The 17500-nt window shown below is 31.2% G+C and overlaps 1 protein-coding gene and 1 non-coding gene across 2 annotated transcripts in view; both read right to left on the reverse strand.

Annotated features, from left to right (window-relative positions):
- The window catches only part of LOC137641692 (uncharacterized), a 138048-nt gene that overhangs the window by 11733 nt on the left and 108815 nt on the right, over nucleotides 1-17500 (reverse strand). The window lies entirely within an intron of this gene.
- Nucleotides 15404-15510, reverse strand: LOC137641726 (U6 spliceosomal RNA). Its single transcript, XR_011044586.1, has one exon. It is a non-coding gene; the product is annotated as a U6 spliceosomal RNA (small nuclear RNA).

Consider the following 17500-nt stretch of genomic DNA (forward strand, 5'->3'; position numbering starts at 1 on the left):
TTAGCATTTAATAATAATAATGTGGAAGGACATGTCTGAGGCCTTTGTTGTCCTGCAGTGGACTAGCCAAGGCTGATGATGATATATATATATATATATATATATATATATATATATATATATATATATATATATATATATACATATATATATGTATGTATTGTATGTATATATAATATGTGTGTGTGTGTGTGTGTGTGTGTGTGTGTATGTAAAGAGTGGTAGATGTAGTAATGGTATGCACATTGAAATTGTAAACATTAAGCAAGGATTCAGTTAGAATCTTAGGAAATTAAAGCAGATTTTACACACTCAATATTATAACAATAAACACTGATATTTGCATTTATGGTTTGGTTGGCAAGTATTATTTACGAACAGACGACTTTAGTATACAGATAACAAGAGATTTGTATATGTATTTTAACAAGATGGAACGCTAAGCAATGCCTTTGATAAGCGGGCAGTGTATTTCAGAGTTTAATACCTTGATAGAGATATTTAATACCTTTATAGAGATATTTAATACCTTGATAGAGATAATAATAATAATAATAATGTTTACTAGACAAAAACATATTTACATACAAAATATTTACCAAAAAGACTCAGTCCAAGCCCATGTGGAGCAGAGCTCTTCGGGCAATAATACAATTTAAATAATATCATCAATTAAAAAAAATTATAAAAAGTAAATATTGATATAGATAAACTAAATGTTCACATACATATACATATGCATACATATACATACACATACATATATAAACACATGTACATATACATACACATACACATAGATACCTTGATAGAGATAGATTACTAACACATTAACACGTATAGAGGGAAGAGTTAAGCTTAGGTTTCTTACTCCGTGTGTATGAACTGATTGTTCTTGAATTATTTTTCCTATTAAAGTTGGATGTTTGATTAATGTAAGCGCATTAAGGAAGGCCCATATGTGCCTTTCAGCTTCAATAGAGACTGGAAAATAGGTGATGTATGAGCTAAGTAATCACTGGAGCTTATGATTCTCAAGTCTTTTCTTTTAATACAATTAACGATTATCGGACGTTTTTACTTCTACTCCCCCACGTCGTAATGCAGTAATTTATTTGAGGAGGTACTAACGAGTGATACAGTTGTTTTATGATATATAAAGGGAAATAATCTTTTAATTAATTTGATAACCATTACTTTGGTAATTTTATTAACTCATATTAACATGCTCTCTGAAAGTTATTTTTATTAACTAGCATTAACCCTTAAAATTTACCGCTGGATTTCATGCCGATGACACTACGCTTCATTTTAGACATAAAAATATCTACTCCCTCTGTGATACACTAACCAATGATTTAACTCGTGTAAAAAACTGGCTACTAGCAAATAAGTTAACCTTAAATGAAAGAAAGACATACTTCATTATCTTTTCTCTACGAAGAGTTCCTGTTAACATAAGGGTTGCTATAGGAAATCACACTCTGGATCAGAAGTCCAGTGGTAAATTTTTAGGGATAATTCTTGATAATAAACTAACTTTCTGTGAGCATGTAAATATGACAGTTAATAAAATTGCCAAAGTAATGGGTATCATATATAGATTAAAAGAGTATTTCCCCTTATATATTATAAAACAATTGTATCACTCGTTAGTATCTCCTCACCTAAATTACTGCAATACGGCGTGGGGGAGTAGTAGTAGAAATGTCTTGCAACCATTAATTGTAATTCAAAAAGGGCTGGTAAGAATCATAAGCTCCAGTGATTACTTAGCTCATACATCGCCACTTTTCCGGTCTCTCTCGATATTGAAGCTGGAAGACAATTATAAGCTCTCCTTAATGAATATGATGTTCCAAACACTTATTTTGAACAAATTTCCAGATTTAAGGCGAAAAATAATTCAGGAACAATCAGTTCATCCATACGGAACAAGAAATTCAAACTTAACTCTTCCTTTCATACGTATTAATAGATGCGAGCAATCGTATCTATACCAAGGTATTAAACTTTGGAATACTCTGCCCGCTTATCTAAAGGCACTGCTTAGCGTTTGGTCTTTTAAGAAATCATATACAAATCTCCTGTTATCTGGGTATTAAGCTTTATTAATAAATATTTATACTTGCCTACCTAACCACAACGCAAGTATGTTTCATTGTTTAGAATATTTGTTTATTTGTAAAACTAGTTCTTTTACTGAGTTTTTTGCTTAATATCTACAATTTTTTCAATGTATATACCATTAGCTTTCATATACCATCTTTCCTTATCATATAAATATGCATTTCCATTTGTTTTTAGGCTAAGATTCTCATTTATATGTATCTATTTGTATACATATGATTATGTATATGTATGCGTACATTTTGTATATCTATATCCATATTTACTTTATTTTTTATTTTTACTTAATTGATGATATTATCTTGTTGTATTATTGCCCGAAGAGCTCTGCTCCACATGGGCTTGGACTGAGTCTTTTTTTTCTTTTTGTAAATCTTTGAATGTAAATATCTTTTGTCCAATAAACATTATTATTATTATTATTATTATTATTATTGAAAAGAGTTTGAAATATGCTTATCTCTCATTCGAAGTTAAATTATTCGCCAGTTGCCAATTTTTGACATTAAATTAGTGGTTAGTGTATCACAGAGGGTGTAGATATTTTTATGGCTAAAATGGAGCGTAGTGTCATCGGCAAATAGTATTGAGCTTAACCTACCAGCTGACCGAGGTAGATCTTTTATATAGGCGAGGAAAAATAACGGGCCTAGGACTGATCCCTGGGGAACACCTATTTTGACATCCATAATCTCGGAAAGATGACCATCGAGGGTCACAAGTTGTTTTCGACTCGTTAGGTAGGATTTATTCTATTGGCCTTGGATTTTAGGAGTAATGCATTTCCACGTATACCATAATGCTCTAGTTCTTTAAGAAGTACATCATGATACAGTGTCAAAGGCTTTAGCAAGGTATTCATTGTTATTCATTGCTTTGTAGACATTTTCGAAAAATAATTCTTATTGTCCATTTCTTTTTCGTATGTTAGATTATTATTATTATTATTATTATTATTATTATTATTATTATTATTATTATTACTTGCCAAGCTACAACCCTATTTGGAAAAGCAGGATGCTATAAGCCCAGGGGCATAACAGGGAAAATAGCCAAGTGAGGAAAGGAAACAAGGAAAAATAAAATATTTTAAGAACAGTAATGACATCAAAATAAATATTTTCTATTTAAACTATAAAAACTTTAACAATTATTATTACTACTTGCTAAGCTACAACCCTATTTGAAAAAGCAGGATGCTATAAGCCCAGGGGCACAACAGGGAAAATAGCCCAGTGAGGAAAGGAAACAAGGAAAAACATAATATTTTAAGAACAGTAATGACATTGAAATAAATATTATCTATTTAAACTATAAAAACTTTAACAATTATTATTACTACTTGCTAAGCTACAACCCTATTTGAAAAAGCAGGATGCTATAAACCCAGGGGCACAACAGGGAAAATAGCCCAGTGAGGAAAGGAAACAAGGAAAAATAAAATATTTTAAGAACAGTAATGGCATTGAAATAAATATTATCTACATAAACTATAAAAAACTTTAACAAAACAAGAGGAAGAGAAATTAGAAAGAATAGTGTACCCGAGTTTATCATCTACTTTAGTTTGCTCTCGTATGCACATCAAGATTTTTATTTTATTTAATTTTATCTATGATAGTGAATTCTTTTTTTTTATCTTTTATTATGAAAATACAATTACATTTTCTTAACATACATTTTTTTTCCTTTTATAAAGAAATATTTCCTTAACAAATTATATTTTACATTTTTGTATATACATTATAACATCTAATATATGATAAAATTAAATTTTTATTTTATTATTTTTCTAAATATGTTTTTAAGTTAGAAACATACTGATTTGTTAAAATATTTTTAACATGATTCTTATATCCAATAATATTGACATTAAATGTATTTAACAGTTTAATCTTTATACACTTAATAAGAATTCAAATGCTAGTCACCTAGTGTGTTCAAGGTTAACTAGATAACCTCGATAACATGAGATTTTTCATAACTCAGATCATCCGTTGCATTCGGATGTTTTCAGCCTCTATCATCCTACATATAGTACTATACTCAATTTTTTTTAATGAGGCGCATTTGCACCGACTCGCAGCGGTGCCCTTTTAGCTCGGAAAAGTTTCCTGCTCTCTGATTATTATTATTGTTGTTGTTGTTATTATTATTATTATTATTATTATTATTAGCCAAGCTACAACCCTAGTTGGAAAAACAAGATGCTATAAGCCCGAGGGCTCCAATAGGGGAAAATAGCCCAGTGAGGAAAGGAAATAAGGAAATAAATAAATTATGAGAATAGATTAACAATAAATCATTCTAAAAACAGTAACAACGCCAAAAAAGATATGTCCCATATAAACCATTAACAACGTCCGAACCAGATACGTCATATATAAATTATAAAAAGACTCATGTCAGCCTGGTCAACATAAAAACATAAATTAATTATCTTGTCCAACCAATCAGCGATCAGGAAACTTTTCCTAGCGAAATGGGCACCTCTGCGAATCGATGCAAATCTGCCTCACTAAAAAGAATTGACTGTAGTTATGCAGTTTATTCTAAGTCATACTTTCTCCATCATAAGGCGCAATATTACGTATTATTCTAGTATTTTTATTACAGTAATGATAAGATTGCAGAGTAATCTTTCTAATCTGGCGGTTGAGTCGGTCGAACTTCAGAAATTCAAACTTTTAATAAATGTTTGTTTCTGTTGAGAGGTTGACCTAAGTCTCGTTTATTATATATATATATATATATATATATATATATATATATATATATATATATATATATATATATTTATATATATTTATCTATTATATATATATATATGTTTATATATATATATACATATATATATATATTTATATCTATTTATCTATCTATCTATCTATCTATCTATATATATATATATATATATATATATATATATATATATATATATATATATATATATATATATATATATATATATATATATATATATAATGACTAATCTATTTTAACGTTTTTACTTATCGTTGAATGCTTCATATTTTTATTCATTACAGATAACAGTTTACTTGCTATTCCCTTATTTCCTTTCCTCACTGGGCTACTTTCCCTTTTGGAGCCATTATGCTTGTAGCATTCTGCTTTTCCAGTCAGAATTGTAGCTTGTTTATTGGTAATAGTAATAATGTCTTGGCAAGTGAGATTTGTTTTTTTATTATTTATGAATGAAATTTGTTTTTGTTGTTAATGATGTTATCAACTAGCCCTAAAGAGCTAGTACAATTAAGTTAGTGCGTCAAAATGGCTAGTTCCATAATAGCTGTTACCAAAATCGCTAATATGACAAAATAGCTAGAGTCCATTTCTTTTAGCGATGCATATTTGCACCGACTTTTCGCTCGGAAAAGTTTCCGGATCGGTGATTGGTTGGACAAGATAATTCCAACCAATCAGCGATCAGGAAACTTTTCCGAGCTAAAAGGGCACCGCTGCGAGTCGGTGCAAATATGCATCGCTAAAAGAAATGGACTACAGTTATACATTTAAGCTGGTACAAAAAGAGCTGTTAACCAAAATATCTAGTTTCAAGAAAATGGAGTTTTATTTTTACATTTTTTCTTTTAATCTTTTTCTTATCTATGGAGAAAAAAGTAGTATTCCACCCTTCATCATTGGTAGACGACGGAGAAGAGGAAGGAAAATACCCTTATTATTATTATTATTATTATTATTATTATTAGCTAAGCTACAACCCTAGTTGGAAAAGCCAGATGCTATAAGCCCAAGAGCTCCAACAAGGAAAAATAGCCCAGTGAGGAAAGGAAATAGGGAAATAAATGAATGATGAGAATAAATTAGCAATATATAATTCTAAAAAAAGTAAGCGTTAAAAACAGATATGTCCTATATAAACTATTAACAACGTCAAAAACAGATATGTCATATATAAACTATAAAAAGATTCATGTCAGCCTGGTCAACATGAAAACATTTGCTCCAACTTTGAACTTTTGTAGTTCTACTGATTCAACTACCCGATTAGGAAAATCATTCCACAACTTGGTAACAGCTGGAATCAAACTTTTAGAATACTGTGTAGTATTGAGCCTCATGATGGATGTCCGGGAAAGAACACAAAACGACAGAACAAGGACAAATAACAAGTTAGAGGGATGATCTTCCTAATTGGGTAGTTGAATCAGTAGAACTTCAAAAGTTCAAAGTTGGAGCAAATGTTTTCATGTTGACCAGGCTGACATCAGTCTTTTTATAGTTTATATATGACATATTTGTTTTTGGACGTTGTTAATAGTTTATATATGACATATCTGTTTTGACGTTGTTGCCTTTTTTAGAATGATTTATTGTTAATTTGTTCTCTTCATTTATTTACTTCCTTGTTTCCTTTCCTCACTGGGCTATTTTTCCCTATTGGGGCCCCTGGGCTTATAGCATCTTGCTTTTCCAACTAGGGTTGTAGCTTGGATAGTAATAATAATAATAATAATGGCATTGTGTTATTCAGGGAATGTATGACACTGCTCATGCAACCGTATGGCGCTTTTTTCAAGGAATTACAAAAGAAGAAGCACTTCAGAGAAGCAATCTAATTGCGTAAATCAGTGAGCAGCAATTACCTATCAAAAGAAATACTAAGGAAATTAACGATAGACTGAAAGGCTTGATTAGCAAGCACACAAATAATGATATATCTACTAAAGATTTTTTTTTACGAGGAATAAGCTATAACATTACATATTAAAGGTTAAAAGTTTTATCTATTTCTATAATGAAGTGTGTTAATTGAAACAATTATTGATATGTGATAAAGTTTTATGTAATAAAACACACACACACACACACACACACACACACATACAGTTTTAGCAACACTTCCATTTTCTCGAAACAAGCTATTTTGGTTAACAGCTCTTTTTGAACCAGCTCAATTGTACTACTAGCTATTTTGTCAAAATAGCGATTTTGGTACTAACTATTGTGGAACTAGCTATTTTGTCGCACTAGTTCAATTGTACTAGCTCCTTTGGGCCTAGCTCTTTTGGTTAACAGCTCTCTTTGAACCAGCTCAAATGTACTACTAGCTATTGTGGAACTAGCTATTTTGTACTAGCTATTATGGAACTAGCTATTTTGTCGCACTAGCTCAATTGTACTAGCTCCTTTGGGCCTAGTTTTTTTGGTTAACAGCTCTTTTTGAACCAGCTCAAATGTACTACTACCTATTGTGGCACTAGTTATTTTGGTACTAGCTATTATGGCACTAGCTATTTTGTCGCACTAGCTCAATTGTACTAGCTCTTTTGGGCCTAGCTCTCTTGGTTAAGGTTAACATCTCTTTTCGAACCAGCTCAATTGTACTACTAGCTATTTTGTCACAATAGCGATTTTGGTACTAGCTATTATGGAACTAGCTATTTTGTCGCACTAGCTCAATTGTACTAGTCCTTTTGGGCCTAGCTATTTCGGATCGCTCCCGGATTAGTGATGGTCATCATTACTATTTCATACAATGAAGTGGATAAGTTAACCCTAAGGTCAGAATTACTTTATTCATTGTCGGGAATGCATTGCTTATTTTTACCTCCGCCAAGGAAGTTGGAAGGAAGTTATTTTTTAACCTCTGTTTGTTTGTGAACAGATTCCTGTCCACAATTTTAATCGTAATGAAACTTGCAGTGATTAACTGATATGTAAAAAGCTGGAAATTAATAAATTTTGAAAGGTCAAGGTCAGGGTCAAGCAAAATTTCCAATCCCCGTAATCAGCCATATGTTTGGACATCGTTGTCACAGAGACTTCAAAATTGGTGCATATTTGAGTGTGTGGAAATCCTTGCCAATTAATACATACTAAGGTCAAACGTCGAGTAAAAGGTCGAGAAATAAGCTGCCGAGGCGGAGGTCTGCGCTCTACTGAGTGGCCCTCTAGTCTTAGAATTATTTTTAAGCGAGTGAATAGTCTCATGTTTTCATTCATTAAAGAAAATTTTTTTCATGTAATCTCTCGTCTTTAACATGCAATAGCCCTACAAATGTGTATATATGGTTTGCGTTTAAGTATTCTCCTATGTTCTCCTTTGATGTATATGGTTTTTTACTTTCGATTAAAGAACTTAGTTTCCAAAATTTTCATTTTTCTTTGTATACTATAGAGGTTAATTTTTCATTTATTTTTTTTATTTTTTTACTCTCCACAAAAAGACAGTTGTTTTAAAAAAAAATTCATATTTTTTTTGTATACCAGAGAGGTTAATTTATAAAAAGTATTATCAATAATAATATTGTTAGTTTTCATTTTTTTTTTATCACGGTGGAAGAGATATAGAGAGAATTAATGTTAGTATTATTGAGATTTTTCTGTCGTCTTTTAAATCTTATTTTCATATTTAACGATGAAAAAGTGCTGTAATGTGAATAATGGTGCCGTTCCTTTTGAAATAGTTTTCTCATTTTAACAATTATAATAACCTCCGCCATCAAAGTTGGGAGGAGGTTATGTTTTCGCCCCTGTTTGTCTGTTTGTTTGTGAACAACTTCCTGAAAACAATTTTACTTATAGAGTAGTGAAACTTTCAAGGATTAATTGTTATGTTGAGACGTGGAAGTGATTCAGTTTTGAAAGTCCTGGGTCAAAGGTCAAGGTCGATCAAAAGGTCGACCGAAATAACCCTAACCTAAACCCCAAGATCGTACATTATTGTCACACAGACTTCAAATACTCTTACTGTCAAAATTGATTCTGGGAGAAGCAAGCTGGTTTCGAGAAATAAGCTGCCGTGGCGGATGTCTGTACTCAGTGCTTTTCTAGTTTTCGAAATTTTTTGCCTCATTTTATTTTTTTTTGTAGCATGAATTTGGCGTCAATGCTGCTTATAATATCGCGGTCTAATACTTATTTTATCCTACTATAGGATATTTGACTAAGCCTTCGTACGGTATCCAGTTATTTAAGGATTTAAATGTATATTGTGCAGTATAGCTGATAACGCACTACATTGTGCAAGAATATTTTATATTATTATTATTATTGTTGTTGTTGTTGTTGTTATATTATAAGCTATTTCATCATTATGTCATTATCCCCATTCATCAAATATCATCATTATCATATCATATCATCTTCGTCATCATGATCATATAATCATAGTATGTCATCATCAGCATCATCTACTACTACTACTACTACTACTACTACTACTACTACTACTACTACTACTAGCCAAGCTACAACCCTTCCTGGAAAAGTAGGTAAGGGTGCTATCAGCCCAAGGGCTCCAACAGGGAAAATAGCCCGATGAGGAAAGGAAATAAGGAAATGAATCAACTAGATATGTGAAGGAATTTAACAAAGTTAAAATAATAATAATGATAATAATAATAATAATAATAATAATAATAATAACTACGAAGGCAAGGTTCGTCAGACTGGTCAACATGAAACCATTTGCTGCAATGTTGAATCTCTCTCTCTCTCTCTCTCTCTCTCTCTCTCTCTCTCTCTCTCTGAATGTTCGCCCGATTAGGAAGACTATTCCACAATCTGGTCACAGCTAGAATAAAACTAAATTTAAAATGATTAGTTTCGATCAGTCTGAATTTTAGATTATACTCTCAATCAGAATTTCAGTGTGAATTTAAAATTTACACCCTCGATCAATCATGAATTTATTGGATCAGCCTGAATTTAGAATTTATACTCGATCAGTCTGACTTTGAATAATGAATTTAGTATTAAACTCGATCAGTCTGACTTTAAATAATGAAATTTAGAATTTATACTCTCGAGCAGTCTGACTTCAAATAATGAATTTAGTAATTAAACTCTCGATCAGTCTGACTTTAAATAGGAATTTAGAATTTATACTCTCGATCAGTCTGACTTTAAATATGAATTTAGAATTTACACTCGATCAGTCAGACTTATATGAATTTAAAATTTCCACTCGATCAGTCAGACTTTATATATGAATTTAGAATTTATTCTGTGGACCCGTTTAGCTTTAAATATGAATTTAGAATTTATGTCCTCAATCAGCCTGACTAAATAGAATTTAGAATTTATACCCTCGATCAGACTTTAAATATGAATTTAGATTTTATACTTTCGATCTGACTTTAATTATGAATTTCGAATTTATACTGAGGATCAGTCAGAATTTAAATTGGATTTAGAATTCACACACTCGATCAGTCTGACTTTAAATAAGAATTAAAAATTTAAACTTTCGATCAGTCATACAGTAAATATGAATTTAGAAGTTATACTGTCGATCAGTTATACTTTGGATATGAATTTAAAATTTATACTTTCTATCAGTCTGACTTTAAATATGAATTTAGAAGTTATGCTTCTATCAGTCATACTTTACATAGGAATTTATAATTTATACTTTCGATCAGACATATTTTAAATATGAATTTAGAAGTTATGTTTTCGATCAGTTATACTTTAAATATGAATTTAGAATTTATACCCTCAATCAGTCGGTTTGAATATGAATTTAGAATTTAATCTTTCGATCAGTCATGCTTTAAATATGAATTCAGAATTTACATTGTGGATCACCCTGACTTTAAATATGACTTTAGAATTTATACTGAGGATCAGTCTGACTTTAAATATGAATTTAGAATTTATACTTAAGATCAGGCTGACTTTGAATATGAATTCAGAATTTATAATGGGGATCAGTCTGACTTTAAATAGGAATTTGGAATTTATACTCTCGATCAGTCTGACTTTAAATATGAACTTAGAATTTATACTTTCGATCAGGCTGACTTTAAATATGAATTTATAATTTATACTTTGGATCAGTCTGACTTTAAATATGAACTTAGAATTTATACTTAAGATCAGGCTGACTTTGAATATGAATTCAGAATTTATAATGGGGATCAGTCTGACTTTAAATAGGAATTTGGAATTTATACTCTCGATCAGTCTGACTTTAAATATGAACTTAGAATTTATACTTTCGATCAGGCTGACTTTAAATATGAATTCAGAATTTATAGTGTGGATCAGTCTGACTTTAAATAGGAATTTGGAATTTATACTTTCGATCAGGCTGACTTTAAATATGAACTTGGAATTTATACTGTGGACCAGTCTGACTTTAAATAGGAATTCAGAATTTATACTCTCGATCAGTCTGACTTTAAATATGAACTTAGAATTTATACTTTCGATCAGGCTGACTTTAAATATGAATTCAGAATTTATAGTGTGGATCAGTCTGACTTTAAATAGGAATTTGGAATTTATACTTTCGATCAGGCTGACTTTAAATATGAACTTGGAATTTATACTGTGGATCAGTCTGACTTTAAATAGGAATTCAGAATTTATACTTCGATTAGTCTGACTTTAAATGTGAATTTAGAATTTATACTTCGATCAGTCTGACTTTGAATATGAATTTAGAATTTATACTGTGGATCAGTCTGACTTTATTTAGGAATTTGGAATTTATACTTTCGATCAGGCTGACTTTAAATATGAATTCAGAATTTATAGTGTGGATCAGTCTGACTTTAAATAGGAATTTGGAATTTATACTTTCGATCAGGCTGACTTTAAATATGAACTTGGAATTTATACTGTGGATCAGTCTGACTTTAAATATGAATTTAGAATTTATACTTCGATTAGTCTGACTTTAAATGTGAATTTAGAATTTATACTCTCGATTAGTCTGACTTTAAATATGAACTTAGAATTTATACTGTGGATCAGTCAGACTTTGAATATGAACTTAGAATTTATACTCTCTACCAGTCTGGCTTTAAACATGAACTTAGAATTTATACTTTCGATCAGTCTGACTTTAAATATGAACTTAGAATTTATACTGTGTTGCAGTCTGACTTTAAATATGAATTTAGAATTTATACTCTCGACCAGTCTGACTTTAAACATGAACTTAGAATTTATACTGTGGCTCAGTCTGACTTTAAATATGAATTTAGAATTCATACTCTCGACCAGTCTGGCTTTAAACATGAACTTAGAATTTATACTGTGGATCAGTCTGACTTTAAATATGAACTTAGAATTTATACTCTCGACCAGTCTGGCTTTAAACATGAACTTAGAATTTATACTTTCGATCAGTCTGACTTTAAATATGAACTTAGAATTTATACTGTGTTGCAGTCTGACTTTAAATATGAATTTAGAATTTATACTCTCGACCAGTCTGACTTTAAACATGAACTTAGAATTTATACTGTGGACCAGTCTGACTTTAAATATGAATTTAGAATTTATAGTCTCGACCAGTCTAACTTTAAATATGAACTTATAATTTATACTGTGGATCAGTGACTTTAAATATGAATTTAGAATTTATAGTCTCGACCAGTCTGACTTTAAACATGAACTTAGAATTTATACTGTGGACCAGTCTGACTTTAAATATGAATTTAGAATTTATAGTCTCGACCAGTCTGACTTTAAACATGAACTTAGAATTTATACTGTGGACCAGTCTGACTTTAAATATGAATTTAGAATTTATAGTCTCGACCAGTCTGACTTTAAACATGAACTTAGAATTTATACTGTGGACCAGTCTGACTTTAAATATGAATTTAGAATTTATAGTCTCGACCAGTCTGACTTTAAACATGAACTTAGAATTTATACTGTGGACCAGTCTGACTTTAAATATGAATTTAGAATTTATAGTCTCGACCAGTCTAACTTTAAATATGAACTTATAATTTATACTGTGGATCAGTGACTTTAAATATGAATTTAGAATTTATAGTCTCGACCAGTCTGACTTTAAACATGAACTTAGAATTTATACTGTGGACCAGTCTGACTTTAAATATGAATTTAAAATTTATAGTCTCGACCAGTCTGACTTTAAATATGAACTTAGAATTTATACTGTGGATCAGTGACTTTAAATATGAACTTAGAATTTATACTCTCGATCAGTCTGACTTTAAATATGAATTTAGAATTTATACTGTCGATCAGTCTGACTTTAAATATGAATTAGAATTTATACTGTGGATCAGTGACTTTAAATATGAACTTAGAATTTATACTCTCGATCAGTCTGACTTTAAATATGAATTTAGAATTTATACTCTCGATCAGTCTGACTTTAAATATGAATTTAGAATTTATACCGTCGATCAGTCTGACTTTAAATATGAATTTAGAATTTATACTCTGGGTCAGTCTGACTTTAAATATGAATTTAGAATTTATACTCTCGATCAGTCAGACTTTAAATATGAATTTAGAATTTATATTGTCGATCAGTCTGACTTTAAATATGAATTTAGAATTTATACTGTGGATCAGTGACTTTAAAATATGAACTTAGAATTTATACTCTCGATCAGTCTGACTTTAAATATGAATTTAGAATTTATACTCTCGATCATTCTGACTTTAAATATGAATTTAGAATTTATACTCTCGATCAGTCAGACTTTAAATATGAATTTAGAATTTATACTGTCGATCAGTCTGACTTTAAATATGAATTTAGAATTTATACTGTGGATCAGTGACTTTAAATATGAACTTAGAATTTATACTCTCGATCAGTCTGACTTTAAATATAAATTTAGAATTTATACTCTCGATCAGTCTGACTTTAAATATGAACTTAGAATTTATACTCTCGATCAGTCTGGCTTTAAACATGAACTTAGAATTTATACTGTGGAACAGTCTGACTTTGAATATGAATTTAGAATTTATACTCTCGATCAGTCTGACTTTAAATATGAACTTAGAATTTATACTTTCGATCAGTCTAACTTTAAATATGAATTTAGAATTTATACTTTCGATCAGTCTGACTTTGAATATGAATTTAGAATTTATACTTTCGATCAGTCTGACTTTAAATATGAATTTAGAATTTATACTTTCGATCAGTCTTACTTTGAATATGAATTTAGAATTTATACTTTCGATCAGTCTGACTTGAAATATGAACTTAAATTTTATACTTTGGATCAGTCTGAATTTATATACTCATGATCATTTTACTTTAAATATGAATTTAGAGTAAAATATAAATTTAAGATTTTATACTCTGGATCAGTCTGAATTTAGAATTCATACTCTCGATACGAAAGCCAAAATGGATACTGCCCAGACCCGGGATCGAACCGGGGACCTTTAGATCTTCAGTCTAACGCTCTCCCAACTGAGTTATCTAGGCTTGCTGATGACACAAAATGGCGGCAGTGTTGATTTTTGACAGCTTTATACCAGACGTAATTTTTGGTTTCGATATATATATATTTGAAAACAGTTGGAACTAGGATTTGCTGCACACACACACACACACACACACACACACACACACACACACACACACACACACACACACACACAGAGGGGGCTCTTAGACAGTCAGTCATAGTGATTTGTCAAGACTTGGGTATATTTTAACATTTGGAAGGAACGATATCTTTAATTGGCTAATAATTTGGAACATTGACAGAGAAGATCAAACACCATTAGCCGGGAAGCATTTTTTATAGATATGGAATAATGCTAAAGGAAAATACGTTAGTATAACGAATCAGAAATGGATTTGTATACCATGTATGGAGGAAACCTAGGCTGCGTGAGCCAGGTTCGAATCCACCCGTACCTCCCAGGGGAATAACCAGTCGGAAATATGTCTGAGCTATGTAAAATACTATGAAGGGTTGTTGTTCTGGAGCAACATATACCTTGGAGATTTTTTTCTTTCTTTTTACTGTATATTGGTAAATATATTGTACATGGATTTCACGTGATTAATCTTGTATTGGGGAATATACATACATACATATATACATATACAGTATGTATATATATATGTATATATATATATATGTATCCAGTATATATATATATATATATAGATATAATATTTATATATAAGTATATATATATAAATTATATATATAAGAATATATATATATATATATATATATACACATACATACATACATATACATACTGTTGTTTACCAATACAAAATTAATCATTTCAGTCCCTGAACATTTTACATATGTACAGTACAAAAAAGAAATAAACAAACATAATTATGATGTTGCTTCTAGAACAAAATTCACTCTGGAAGGTGACGGAGGATTCGATCCCGGCTCACGCTCACGCTCATGCTCGCCAGGCGTCATCCGTATATGGATAAAAATCTTTTTTTCTCGGCTTATACTTATGAATTTAACTTGGAACTTTTTTCCAAAATAAAGATATGATTAATGCGGCTAAAAATGTGGAACGCTTCACGATTTTGCGTGTCATCCTTGCGCAGGGGCCATGCTAATCTTCTCTGTATCGTTCCAATTTTAGTATATGTACTGCCGAAGCAAGTACATCATATTGCGGAGAGTTTCTGAATCACATGATTCACATCTCCGAAAGATCCGCGCGGAGATCCGGCCGCCACGGGCCGCGCCAGTGTCCTCCGTAGCTGTTAAAATATAGTATATGTACTGCCGAAGAAGGTACATCACGTAGAAGTAGTTTCCCATGTATATAATTCACATATTGTTACTTGCAAAGCTATGATCTTGGTTGGGAAAGCAGGATGCTGTCCCTCCTGGCGCCACGGGCCGACCAGTGGCGCCACCGGTCGCTACAATCTTCTCCCTACCGGGCCAAGTTTAGTATGTATACTGCCTAAGCAAGTATATCATTTATCCGAAGGTTCTGGCCATTTGCGATAATGTATGTTGCTTAACAAGAAACAACGTTTCTATAACTGTTCTGCAAATGTAAGCGGTCAAAATTTAGTATATGTACTGCTGAAGCAAGTATATCATCCATCCGAAGGTTCTGCCCTATTTGCGATAATGCATGTTTAACAGCAAACAACGTTCATATAACTTGTCTGCAAATTTAACCTGTCAAAATTTAGTATATGTACTGCCGAAGCAAGTATATCATCTATCCGAAGGTTCTGTGCATTATCAATAATGTATGTTGCTTAATAAGAAACAACGTTCATATAACTGTTCTGCAAATGTAAGCAGTTAAAAATTTAGTATATGTACTGCCGAAGCAAGTAGGCTACATCATCTAGAAGTAGCGGGATGCTATCTGAAGGTTCTGTCCGTTATAAATAATGTATGTTGCTTAACAAGAAACAGCGTTTCTATAACTGTTCTGCAAATGTAAGCTGTCAAAATTTAGTATATGTACTGTCGAAGCAAGTAGGCTACATCATCTAGTAGTTGTGGGATGCTAGCCGAAGGTTCTGTCCGTTATAAATAATGTATGTTGCTTAACAAGAAACAACGTTCCTATAAATGTTCTGCAAATGTAAGCGGTCAAAATTTAGTAAATGTACTGTCGAAGAAAGTAGGCTACATCATCTAGAAGTAGTGGGGTACTATCCGAAGGTTCTGTCCGTTATAAATAATGTATGTTGCTTTACAAGAAACGACGTTCCTATAACTGTTCTGCAAATTTAGGCGGTCAAAATTTAGTATAAGTACCGCTGAAGCAAGTACAGTAGAATAAGCGGAATACTATCCGAAGGTTCTATCCATTATCAATAATGTATGTTGCTTAACAACAAACAGCGTTCCTATAACTTCTACAAATGTAAGCGGTCAAAATTTAGTATATGTACTGCCAAAGCAAGTGCATCATCTAGTAGTAGTTACCCATGCATATAATTCACAAATTATCATTACTCGCAAATCTACGACCATAGTTGGAAAAGAAGGATGCTATTTGAAGGTTCTGTCCCTTTGTAAAATTTAGTATATGTATTGCCGAAGCAAGTACAGCATCTAGAAGTAGTTTCCCATACATATAATTAACATATCATTAATTGCAAAGCTACGACCATAGTTGGAAAAGAAGGATGCTATTTGAAGTTTCTGTCCATTTGCAATAATATATGTTGCTTAATAACATTGTTATGCAAAGCCTGATAAAGAGAAAATGCTCGATATACTTTATGCCTATGTGCCGTTAAACAAAATTTCAGACTATTCTAACTGAAACCATTACAATGCTTTTGAATCTGATGGCAAACGTCTCTTTTTTTTTTTCTCACTTTCTCGTCCTGTTCTCAAAGTTTTCTTCTATAACTGAAGAGGAGTTTGGTTGTGTTTCACCGTAAAAGGATATTTTTTTCACTACTAAATTTGCTTTAAATCTCCTGTCTGCAAAGGAGGTGAATTTAATGTTTTATTACTTCTCTTTAACTCAATCCTTCTTAACAAAATGGCCAGGACGATGTTTGAACCAAAGATATATATATATATATATATATATATATATATATATATATATATATATATATATATATATATATATATATATATATATATATGTATGTATGTATGTATGT

Source organism: Palaemon carinicauda, chromosome 5, assembly GCF_036898095.1.
Source record: "Palaemon carinicauda isolate YSFRI2023 chromosome 5, ASM3689809v2, whole genome shotgun sequence".
Lineage (NCBI taxonomy): Eukaryota > Metazoa > Arthropoda > Malacostraca > Decapoda > Palaemonidae > Palaemon > Palaemon carinicauda.